At 38.7% G+C, this 13,628-nt stretch overlaps 1 protein-coding gene across 1 annotated transcript in view; it reads right to left on the reverse strand.

Moving 5' to 3' along the window:
• DPT (dermatopontin) overlaps positions 1 to 13,628 on the reverse strand; it is a 41,707-nt gene that overhangs the window by 5,129 nt on the left and 22,950 nt on the right. The gene's annotated exons all lie outside the window — the stretch shown is intronic.

The following is a 13,628-nucleotide window of genomic DNA, read 5'->3' on the forward strand; positions in this document are numbered from 1 at the left end:
ATATCAATATTAATCCATTCCATTCAAGTCCACGAGAACCATGTTTTCAAACTGTGGATTGTGACTTAGTAGCAAATCGGGAAATCAATTTAATTGGTTAGTACCAGATGAACTTTAAAAAAAGAAGAAATAGAATAGAAAATATCAGAGACTGCATTGTACACACTAAAGATAAGTTCTTGGGTGTGTGTGTAAAAACTTTGTTTCAAGTATATATGCATGTTTGTATTTATATGATGTTTGTATTGTGTAATAGTTTAATATTCATTTTTTACTGTGAGTCATGATCAAAAAGGTATTTGAAAAATATTAAAGTAAAAGGTAGCTGTTCAAGGGTAGTCTTTACCTAGTCTGCCATTGTTTATTTGGCACCTAAAACAGTTCCTGGTACCTAGTAAGTATTAGATGAATAAATAAATAGCCTTGGGAGCGTCATTTAATCTCAGTTTCCTGGTCTATAGAAGAATGAGAGCTACCTTATAGGTTTGTCATTGGCACTAATACAAATATGTGTGACAGGTGGTAGGAGTTGAATTATTAGGAGAAATTTTGTTTCTTCTTCCTCCTTCTCCTTTCCTTCTTTCTCCAAGATTAAGTCAATTCTGGGCCTCTCTCTGAATAGGTTCGTGTGGTCCACCCTAGAATAAATCTAGAATTTCCTGGTTCTTATAAGGCTTCACCACTGGGGCTCTTCAGGACCAAAATAGTCCTTTCAGTATGATACAGGTTCCCCAAAGTCTTCATCTGCACCCCCAAGGCTGCTTGGGAAACAAGTAGTGAGTGTTAGTAATTTAATGTGATTTGGGGTCACAGGTCATTGTATGTTGATGACAGAAAGATCTCTCCCTGTGTAGTCATAATACTGCAAGATTGTCATGAAATCTTAAAAAGATTGATTTCTAAACTGGAAGGTCTCCCAAGAGAATCTCAATGCTTAGATGCAAAAAGATCAATGGTTAGCTCAAGGTAACCTGGGTTAGCCAGAGCCCTAAAAATTCACTGTCTTTGTTCATAACCATTCCTTTTCCCACATTATGCAGTTGTCCTTGTTCTCTGGTTTTTCTCTTCTCAAGACATAATTATGCTCTATCAGGATGCCAGACCCAACCTGGAGTGGGTTACATGTATTTCTGCTTAATGTTCATGAAAGGAAATAAGGCTAATGCAGAAGTCTATTTTGTGCTTCTAAAGAGACCCAGAACAAGGGCTTTCTCTTTCTAGTGAAAATGTTAAATGACTCATAAGTGGACCTAATAGGTTGTCATTCGGATTCCATTGGTTTATGATCCCTGAGGATTCTAACAAGTGCTAGATTCAAGTTTACCCAAAGAAAGAGGGATTTGTTGAGAATGTGGATAATGCAAATTAGGATTAAAAGAGATGGAGTAGGAGGAGTTTTTCTTGCATCAGGAAGCACAAAGTATTTTCCAGAACTTTTAGAGCATTCTTTAGATACAATGTATAAAAGTTAATTGCCAAACATTTTAATACCTGCTGACGCAAAGTCTACATAAGGTAATACTGCATTAGGCTAACTCCAATTGACAAAACTATTGGAAATAATTAGGCTAGACTTTTATTTTTTAAGTCTTTACTGATCTACCTTCAGATGATTTGGATAGTTAAATACATTTGGAATAAGTGAGAAAGAGGCTTGCATTAAAAAAAAAAAAATCGTGACTTTTTAAGCTTCAAAGGGGGACAAAAGTTATCCAACGCTTTCTTCAATGAGCATTCCCTATTGCTTCATTTTTGGAGGTGACCAGACCAAAGGGCCTGCTGTTCAACTGGGAGATTTCTCTGTGAGGGACTGTTGTTCAGTGAATTTCTAGAATGCCCTGGAGAAGGTATTATGCATGCTTATTTGTGTATTTCCATCTTGATCCCAGGCAGGTTTTTGTTTTTGCTTGATTTCTGGGGTTTGTTGTTGTTTTGTTTTGTTTTTGTTATAAAATCATGAGATAAAGTTTAGACTACCTTACAGAATCCTAGATTAAAGGGGCTAGGGAAGGAGTTTGGATATTGATAGCAATTATCCCTACTTTATGAAACTGAAAATACAGAGGGAGAAAGGCCCCTTTCCTCCCCTTTGGGAGGAAAGTGAACCTCCCAAACACCATTCATAGAGGGAGCTGCTGTTTCAATATGGTCCAGGATTCTGAATTTTAGAACCAGATAGATGTGTCTCCATTTAGTTCATGATGACATCATGCACACACAAAATATTCTAATAAATGAAAGCCCTAGTAATGGCTCCTCAGAGGAAAAAAAGAATTTAAACTTTCAGAACTAGGTATTGGGACAAGGGCATAGGGACTTGTCAGGAAATTAAGAGACTACAGGGAAGCAGAAAAATCAGGGTTTCATAAGCTATGGCAATGAGCTTCCAGAGGGAGAGAGGGGGAGAGTTCAGTGTGGGTCCAGATTCCTTGTGAATTACCAGGTCACTTCAGGCAGCTTTTTGGCAAAGCACACTTCATACTGAGCATTGCCATACACTCCTAGACCAATTACAACAATCAAACAAGACTTCAGCTTGGCAAGATGAAGGGAAAGTTCAGTCAGAAAGGTGTCTTTATTCAATTTACTGAAATGAGTCTATTACTGAAGCTCTTCTATCAGGAGCCTTACATACCCCTTTACAAAGAAGTACATATGTGTGTGTATGTGTTCCTCCTATCACTTTTGGATGAGTGACTATTGGGGTACAATTCCTTGCTTTACACTACTTTTTATGCCCTATGCAGGCAAGATGAGAGAGACAGAAAGTTGTTCCAAAGTTAAGTGAGAACTTGATAACATAGAACCACTTGTACAACTTCTTGTATTAGATAAGGTTGAAGGAGATGGAAAGAAATTAGTTATGAACTGAAGAGAGCCCATGCAAATGGAAGGGATTTTTAAGACTGATATAGGATTTTCTCATCTAAGGTTATTAAAGCTCTGAAATTATCAGTAGATCCAACTAGAATCAATAAATGATTGCTCTCCAATACGTTACCACAAACTGAACTGCAGCTGATAGATGGCATTCTCCTTTGCTGTGAGAATAGGACGTATCACAGAGCTTACTCAGATATATGTTATCACATTCATTTTAAAAAGGAGAGTAGAGATAGAATTTAGTTAAAGAGGACAATTTTACTTTTTGTAGGAGGTTTGCTTAATAAATTATGCAGTTTTTAATAGTTAAAGGGTTTTGACTCTATTCTTTAACAGAAAGTGACTCAGTATAAGATTTTAACAAACTTCACCTTTATTATTGATTACTGAGACTTGAACCTAAAGTCAGACTTCATAGCACCAGCATCTATTTGTTACATGTCTGACCAGCTGGTAGGTAGGACAGCTGGATTATTTGGGGTCATCCTAGAGGCTCCAATTTCAGGCCATGCACCCCATTGGAGTGCACATGAACAAATGGGGCCATGTGTAATGGCCCAAAGTCAGCTAGTGTCACATCCTCAACCTTATCCCACTTTGTGGGATGCCAGAGAGGCACACACTACAGACTTCTACCATAAAAACTGGAAGAAAACTCATCATTTACAAGTTAACAAACCAGAAGGGGGTACCTGAGGAAGCCATACTTCAGCATTTTTAAAGGCAAGAGTAAACAATGTTTTCCATCCCATTTTTTAGAGCTCAGCCCATGCTCAAACAACATTTCAGGGAAGCTTCTTCTGGTCAGTCCAATCTCTAATTCTGTTTTGTTCCTATTTTCTCCACTTCCCAATTAATACCTTATTTAAAACATCATATTCTAATGTTCTATTACTTGTTAGCACCACATACTTAGCATTTGATTAAAAACAGAATACTGTATAGCATCTTGTTTCACAATGATGATCAATACAGTGAACTATTTGAGGGGTCATTGGTACATGGAAGTCATATACACCTTTATGATCTAATTCAGCAGTGGGCATGGAGGAGAAATTCAACATTTATAGACTTGATGTGTTGAAGCTGGCTTACATTCTGCATCCAGCCAAAAAGAGGATGCCCCTTTCTGACAGGCAAATCATTGAGAAATGTCTTAAATAAACAGAATCTGTTTGTGATCAATCCTTTTGCATAATAAATGCTTTTCTAGGTAAGCTACAAGAAATGAGAAAACTTTAGGTTAGGCTAATTTGCCAGTGGCCTTGCATCCCCAATAGGTGCTGTATCAGAACCTGTTTGAATTATTTTTGCAAAAATGCAAAAATTAAAACCCAATTGCGCTTATGCATAAAGGAAAGCATCCTCAAGGGAACAGTCACCCTGGCTTCTCCTGCAAAGGGCTGGGGAAAGTGGTCAAGTGAGATTAAACGACTCTGTAGTCACCAAAGTGCCCTTCTCTGCAGAGAGACCCTAAACTCTGGGGATATGAGAAAGAATGCAGTATGTTCATGTCTGTCCTCTTGTGGTGGATTTTGGAGATCTATATATCAAACAGTTCAAGTGTGTATCACAACATGGGGAACACAGTTCCAGAGATATCTGTGAATTAAATTAGAAGAGGAAAGTCCCTAAGTATTTTCCAAATTATTCTCTTAGAACTGAGTTTCCAGCTCACTGTCCAAGCTCAGGGCTGGCCAGCATACACATTTGTTTTGATTCATGCTGGTTTTCACTGGCCACCTTACATCATGGTTGCCATGGTCCTGCAATCAGTGGGGGCAACTGAACCTGCAACGTCTCCCCTTCAGCAAAAATAACCACTTTATTCTCTGTTTTCAGTACTGGATGCCTACTGTATTATTACCTAATACTTCATCTGTCCAGATCTTATTTCCTTATCAACACTCAGAGAGCTCAGTTCTCTGCAAAGAACATGGGATTGGGAAGCAGATAGACCTGTTGGAACTGAGTTCAGTACTTTGAACAAGTCATAATTTATGCACCTCAATTCTCTGATCTGTGTCATAGTATCATGAGTTGCATGCATAAGAACTAAATGAAGCACAAGCCTCTTAGATAGCCTCATCCATCAGAGGGCAGCCAGCAGAAGCAAGCAGAATTACATTCCTGCAGCCTGTGGGAGGAAAACCACATTCACAGAAAGATAGACAAAATGAAAAGGCAGAGGACTATGTACCAGATGAAGGAACAAGATAAAACCCCAGAAAAACAAGTAAATGAAGTGAAGACAAGCAACCTTCCAAAAAAAAAATTCAGAACAATGATAGTGAAGATGATCCAGGACCTCGGAAAAAGAATGGAGGCAAAGATCAAGAAGATGCAAGAAATGTCTTAAAAAAACCTAGAAGGATTAAAGAACAAACACCTAGAAAGAATTAAAGAACAAACAAACAGAGATGAACAATACAATAACTGAAATGAAAAATACACTATAATGAATCAATAGCAGAATAACTGAGGCAGAAGAATGTATAAGTGACCTGGAAGATAGAATGGTGGAATTCAATGCCATAGAACAGAATAAAGAAAAAAGAATGAAAAGAAAAGAAGACAGACTAAGAGACCTCTGGGACAACATTAAACGCACTAACATTTGCATTATAGGGGTCCCAGAAAGACAAGAAAGAGAGAAAGGACTGAGAAAATATTTGAAGAGATTATAGTCAAAAACTTCTCTAACAGGAGAAAGGAAATAGCAACCCAAGTCCAGGTAGTGCAGAGAGTCCCAGGCAGGATAAACCCAAGGACAAACATGCCAAGACACATAGTAATCAAATTGACAAAAATTAAAGGCAAAGAAAAATTATTAAAAGCAATAAGGGGAAAAATGACAAATAACATACAAGGGAACTCCCATAAGGTGAATAGCTGATTTTTTAGCAGAAATTCTACAAGCCAGAAGGGAGTGGCATGATATATTTAAAGTGATGAAAGGGAAGAACCTACAACCAAGATTACTCTACTTGGCAAGGATAACATTCAGATTCAATGGAGAAGGCAAAAGCTTTAAAGGCAAGCAAAAGCTAAGAGAATTCAGCACCACCAAACCAGCTCTACAATAAATGCTAAAGGAACTTCTCTAAGTGGGATACAAGGAGAAGAAAAGCACCTACTAAAACAAACCCAAAACAATTAAGAAAATGGTAATAGGCATATACATATCAATAATTACCTTAAACGTGAATGGATTAAATGCTGCAACCAAAAGACACAGACTCACTGAATGGATACAAAAACAAGACCCATATATATGCTGTCTACAAGAGTCTGACTTCAGACCTAGGGACACAGATTGAAAGTGAGGGGATGGAAAAAGATATTCCATGCAAATGGAAATCAAAAGAAAGCTGGAGTAACAATACTCATATCAGATAAAATAGACTTTAAAATAAAGAATGTTACAAGAGACAAGGAAGGACACTACAGAATGACCAAGGGATCAATCCAAGAAGATATAACAATTGTAAATATTTATGCACCCAACATAGGAGCACCTCAATACATAAGGCAACTGCTAACAGCTATAAAAGAGGAAATCAACAGTAACATAATAATAGTGGGGGACTTTAACACCTCACTTACACCAATGGACAGATCAGCCAGACAGAAAATTAATACGGAAACACAGGCTTTAAATGACACATAGACCAGATAGATTTAATTGATATTTATAGGACATTCCATCCGAAAATAGCAGATTACACTTTCTTCTCAAGTGCAAATGGAACATTCTCCAGGATAGATCACATCTTGGGTCACAAATCAAGCTTTGGTAAATTTAAGATAATTGAAATCATATCAAGCAGCTTTTCCCACAAGAACACTATGAGATTAGAAACAAATTACAGGGAAAAAAATGTAAAAAACCCAGAAACACATGGAGGCTAAACAATATGTTACTAAATAACCAAGAAATCACTGAATAAATCAAATAGGAAATTTAAAAATACCTAGAGACAAATGATAACAAAAACATGACAATCCAAAACCCATGGGATGCAGCAAAAGCAGTTCTAAGAGGGAAGTTTATAGCAATACAATCCTACCTCAAGAAAAAAAATTTCAAATAAAAAATCGAATCTTATACCTAATAGAACTAGAGACAGAAGAACAAACAAAACCCAAAGTTAGTAGAAGGAAAGAAATCATAAAGATCAGAGCAGAAATAAATGAAATAGAAACAAAGAAAACAATAGCAAAGATCAATAAAACTAAAAACTGGTTCTTTGAAAAGATAAAGAAAATTGATAAACCTTTAGCCAGACTCATCAAGAAAAGAGGGAGAGGACTCAAGTCAATAAAATTAGAAATGAAAAAGAAGTTACAACAGACACAGCAGAAATACAAAGCATCCTAGGAGACTACTATAAGCAGCGCTATGCCAATAAAATGGACAACCTGGAAGAAATAGACAAATTCTTAGGTGTAACCTTCCAAGTCTGAACCAGGAAGAAACAGAAAATATGAACAGACAAATCACAAGTAATGAAATTGAAACTGCGATTTAAAATATTCCAATAAACAAAAGTCCAGGACCAGATGGCTTCACAGGTGGATTCTCTCAAATATTTAGAGAGGAGCTAACACCCATCCTTCTCAAACTCTTCCAAAAATGTGCAGAAGAAGTAACACTCCCAAACTCAGTCTACAAGGCCACCATCACCCTGATACCAAAACCAGACAAAGATACTACAAAAAAAGAAAATTACAGCCCAATGTCACTGATAAATATAGATGCAAAAATCCTCAACAAAATACTAGCAAACAGAATCCAACAACACATTAAAAGGATCATACACCATGATCAAGTGGGATTTATCTCAAGTATGCAAGGATTCTTCAATATATGCAAATAAATCAATGTGATACACCATATTAACAACTTGAAGAATAAAACCATATGATCATCTCAATAGGTGTGGTAAAAGCTTTTGACAAAACTGAACACCAATTTATGATAAAATCTCTCCAGAAAGTGGGCATAGAGGGAACCTACCTCAACATAATAAAGGCCATATGTGACAAACCCACAGCAAGCATCATTCTCAATGGTGAAAAACTGAAACCATTTCCTGTAAGATCAGGAAAAAGACAATGTTGCCCACTCTCACCACTATTATTCAACAAAGTTTTGGAAGTCCTAGCCATGGCAATCAGAGAAGAAAAAGAAATAAAAAGAATACAAATTGGAAAAGAAGTAAACTGTCACTGTTTGCAGATGACAGGATACTATACATAGAAAATCCTAAAGATGCCACCAGAAAGCTACTAGAGCTAATCAATGAATTTGGTAAAGTTGCAGGATACAAAATTAATGCACAGAAATCTCTTGCAATTCTATACACTAACAACAAAAGATCAGAAAGAGAAATAAGGAAACAATCCCATTCACCACTGCAACAAAAAGAGTAAAATGCCTAGGAATAAACCTACCTAAGGAGGTAAAACAGCTGTACTCAGAAAAGTATAAGACACTGATGAAAGAATCGAAGATGACACAAACAGTTGGAGAGATATACCATGATCTTGGATTGGAAGAATCAATATTGTGAAAATGACTATACTACCCAAATCAATCTACAGATTCAATGCAATCCCTCTCAGATTACCAATGGCATTTTTACAGAACTAGAATAAAAAATCTTAAAATTTATATGGAGGGCTTCCCTGGTGGCGCAGTGGTTGAGAACCCGCCTGCCGATGCAGGGGACACGGATTCGTGCCCTGGTCCGGGAAGATCCCACATGCCGGGGAGCAGCTGGGCTTGTGAGCCAGGGCCACTGAGCCAGCGCATCTGGAGCCTGCGCTCCCCAATGGGAGAGGCCACAACAGTGAGAAGCCCGCGTATTGCAAAAACAACAACAACAACAAAAAAATTTATATGGAGACACAACAGATCCCAAATAGCCAAAGCAATCTTAAGGGAAAAAAAAACGGAGCTGGGGGAAACAGACTCCCTGACTTCAGACTATACTACAAAGCTACAGTAATCAAGATAATATGGTACTGGCACAAAAACTGAAATTTAGATCAATGGAACAGGATAGAAAGCCCAGAGAGAAACCCACAGCTCCAGTCAACTAACCTATGACAAAGGAGCTAAGGGTATACAATGGAGAAAAAACAGTCTCCTCAATAAGTGGTGTTGGGAAAACTAGACAGCTATATGGAAAAGAATGAAATTAGAACACTAACTAACTCCATACACAAAAATGAACTCCAAATTGATTAAAGACCTAAATGTAAGACTGGACACTATAAAGCTCTTAGAGGGAAACATAGGAAGAACACTCTTTGACATAAATCACAGCAAGATCTTTTTTGACCCACCTCCTAGAGAAATGGAAATAAAAACAAAAAATAAACAAATGGGACCTATTGAAACTTAAAACCTTTTGCAAAGCAAAGGAAACTACAAACAAGATGAAAAGACAACCCTCAAAATGGGAGAAAATATTTGCAAACGAATCAACACACAAAGGGTTAATCTCCAAAGTATATCAACAGCTCATGCAGCTCAATATTTAAAAAAACAGGGCTTCCCTGGTGGCGCAGTGGTTGGGAGTCCGCCTGCCAGTGCAGGGGACATGGGTTCGTGCCCTGGTCTGGGAGGATCCCACATGCTGTGGAGCGGCTGGGCCCGTGAGCCATGGCTGCTGAGCCTGCGCATCCGGAGCCTGTGCTCCACTACGGGAGGGGCCTCAGCAGTGAGAGGCCCGTGTACCACAAAAAAACAAAAAAAAAACAAACAACCCAATCAAAAAATGGCCAGAAGACCTAAATAGACATTTCTCCAAAGAAGACATACAGATGGCCAAGAGGCACATGAAAAGCTGCTCAACATCACTAATTTTTAGAGAAATGCAAATCAAAGCTACAATGAGGTATCACCTCACACCAGTTAGAATGGGCATCATCAGCAAACGTACAAACAACAAATGCTGGAGAGGGTGTGGAGAAAAGGGAACACTCTTGCACTGTTGGTGGGAATGTAAATTGATACAGCCACTATGGAGAACAGTATGGAGGTTCCTTAAAAAACTGAAAATAGAATTACCATATGACCCAGCAGTTCCACTACTGGGCATATACTCAGCAAAAACCATAATTCAAAAAGACACATGCACCCTACTGTTCATTGCAGCTCTATTTACAATAGCTAGGTCATGAAAGCAACCTAAATCCCCATCGACAGATGAATGGATAAAGAAGATGTGTTACATATATACAATGGAATATTACTCAGCCATAAAAAGGAACGAAATTGGGTCATTTGCAGAGACGTGGATGGACCTATAGACTGCCATACAGAGTGAAGTAAGTCAGAAAGAGAAAAACAAATATTGTATATTAACGCATATATGTGGAACCTAGAAAAATGATACAGATGAACTGGTTCGCAGAGTATAAATAGAGACACAGATGTAGAGAAGAAACGTATGGACACCAAGGCGGAAAGCGGGGGTGGTGGTGCTGGTGGGATGAATTGGGAGATTGGGATTGACATATATACACTAATATTTATAAAACAGATAACTAATAAAAGCCTGCTGTATTAAAAAAATAAAATTCAAAAAAAAAGTAAATGTGTTAACATGGTAGGTGCTCAATAAATAAAAATCATCATTATCATCATCATCGTTATCATCAGGAACTGAATCAAAGTGTATGAGTTGTACTTACTTTATATTCATTTATATTCAGTCTGATTAAATGAATTCATGAATAGAAGAATGAATAATTATTTCTAGAAAACAGTAAAGGGGAGCAGACTAGAGAGAACAAAATGACAAATTTGGTCTCAACTTGCGAGGTTTTCTTTGTCCTAAAGTAGCAAGTAGGACCTGGCCTTCATTACCCAATACTTTCTAGACAACCAGTGACATCTCTGAAATTTCTGCTCTTGAAGTTTGAGCACAAGAAGGGAGGCAGCACTGATATGCATGCAGCAAACACATTTCTGTATTATAAATATAGCACAGTAATTACGATGGCCACCCCAACTGATGAAAGGTATGACTGATTTTGCTCAAGCTCAAAGGGCATTGTCTCCCAAAATGAGTGCTTTGTGCATCATGCAATGCCAGGCAATGGTTGGTTCAGAGCACCGAAGCATCTAAACTCGATGCAAGCTGCTTTAAATGTTAACATTCAGTCCTATTTCTCAAAGTGTGGGTGTCTCCATCTCTATAATATCAGCTTCCCACCTGCTCAGAAGAACCAGTGTAGAAGCTGCCCTTCCCACCAGACCTCTGGGAACAGTGCTGCAGCAGGCATCTGAGCTGGGGTGGGGGTGACAGACGCTACAGTGGAGGTGCCTATGAGGTCATTCTTGTCCCTGCCATGATTCCATGGGGAACAGTCATGCAGACACTATCCATCTTGTATTAAAATCTGAACAATGAGAGTAGGAGTTAAAGATTAGCTTTGATGGAGTGCTTTGGGGTAGACAGAGGAGAGTATTCTGGTGAACTGATTTTGTTGTTGTTGTTAGCTAGAGCTATCTAGGAATTAAGAAAAAAAATTCTGTGGCTATGACTTGAGCAGAAGGGAGAGGGAGACCAGGCAGTGGAAAATAGAATGCAACATCTGAGAGTCATAGAAACTCAAGGCTGAAGGAAAACTAATGGGTTATCTATGTTAATTCTGAGGAAGGCCATTATTTTTTTGGTCAAAACGTATTATCCAGTGAACCTGATGAAAAGTCACGAATCTGGAGAAGAACCATTTAGGAAAGGAAACACATGCTCAATTCAAAACTGTTGGTTCCTGGGACATATTCTACACATGGACAGCCTTAGCATGCTGATGGGAGACAGCTTGGTGCATGGCATGCAGCCACTGGAGCTGTTTGGAGACTGAGGAATTATTTCAAACAGTCTCTGAAAGGTTGTGGCTTCCTCAGTGATGTGTTTGTGGTTTGCAGATGAATGGACTAAGAATTAATTCTCACATATAAATATATATGTGTAACATTTACATATGTATCCAATCCCAGTGGGGACTGGTGAGTGACGCCATGTCTGCATCTATCAGGAATTCACTTTCTTGCCAGAGTTCAGTGATGCTGTATTATCTCATGAGAAACTGCAAAGACTGAAATGGGAGCAGCACCTTGGTTCCCACCAAACAAATAAATCCCGCACTTATGTGGGAGTTGGTTGGGTGATTTTTTATTTTTTTTCCTGTGCAGAGTGGTGCTATTCCTGAATCCCTGAAAGCTTGCAAGCACAGAGAGGATAGATGCTCACTTCTCAGTGTCAGGCTCAGTGCTGCAAAATGGCCTTCAAAGTGGGAAGAGAAAAATGTCCCCACCTACACATGTCCAGTTCCCTGGGAGGTGATTCAAGCTAGTTAAAGTGATGTAAGGGAAGGTTTCAAATAAGAGAGTTATCAGGAGTTTTCACTGTGGGAAAACAGTTCTCACTCCAAAGGGCTGTTAAAAGGATCAAATAGAATTATGCTCATGAATAAAGTCTTTTTCCACTATAAAAGATCATCATATCAATGTCAGGTTTCCACTGTAACCACTGTTACAGTTCCTATGCACCTGTGATGTTTTGTTATTCATTCGAGAAATTTATTAAGGGCCTACTTTGTGCCAGGCAATATGCTGAGATGCTGAAGAAATATGACCTAATTCATGCCGTAGACGTTTCATTCAATTTAGAAAAACATATACCGTCATGACTCAGGAAATTTAAAGATGCCACTAAAATGTCTAGACATACCAATGGGATAGTGAGTCATGCACTGTTTACCATGGTGATAGGCAATATCATTCTGCTGCTGCTACAAGTGTCCCTTTGAAAAAGTACCATTTCCTTGACAACCGTGGTAGCTCTCAACTCTAACACCACGCAACCAGAAAGACGTGCAGCCAAGTGAAGCCTTCCTTAGAGGGACTGCTTCTAAGTTGACTTGCTGTATCTTTCTGAGTAATTCTCTCCTCTCTCCCCTGACCCTTTGGTTCTATCAACCATTAGTGACATGTCTGGGTGATGTAGTGGCATGAGGAAGGGGGAGGGTAAGGTGGTGAAGCAGGATGGGCAGACCACTGAAGACCAAAGCCAAGGATAAATGTTGCTACCAGAGATTTGAATGTCTTGGGCAACTTAAGAAAAGTTGCACATCTCTATTTGTCAGTCTTTGATATCAAGACTTTGTGCCTACCTACATAGCTCCATGTTCATTAATTTCCTAGCATCTTAATGGACTCCTTCTACTCTACCCCAGAATGTGAAACCCCTTTGGCCTTGAATTCAGGACCTTTCACAATTATATCCTACACCCTAGCCATGCCTGTTTGCCTGCTGTGGTGGAGTAAGAACAGCTTTATGGAGGCATTTTGGAAAGCTGGACGAGGTCCCTGCCCCATCAGATAGCTACTGATATCAGCTGACCTTGATCTCTGAATTTACCATTTCTCATTGCTTCAAACAGAAAAATGTTAAGAGTTTGGAGATGCATATCCCTAGAGACATTGTGCCCCACTTGGGCATCTGTGGAGTAAAGCTCTCTGGGTGCAGAGAATAAGCCTAATCCACAAGGCTCTTCTTCCAAGCATCACACTGTGGAGAGACACATCATTTGAGTCAGCCAACCTTCAAATGTTGACACTTGGATTCCTTTGTCCAGAGCAGAAATGTCTGACTTGTTTTCAGACTGAAGAACTTGGGACAATTTATGTTGTCAACATCCAGTGTAAGTTATCAGGGTAA

Source organism: Kogia breviceps, chromosome 1, assembly GCF_026419965.1.
Source record: "Kogia breviceps isolate mKogBre1 chromosome 1, mKogBre1 haplotype 1, whole genome shotgun sequence".
Taxonomy (NCBI): Eukaryota; Metazoa; Chordata; class Mammalia; order Artiodactyla; family Physeteridae; genus Kogia; species Kogia breviceps.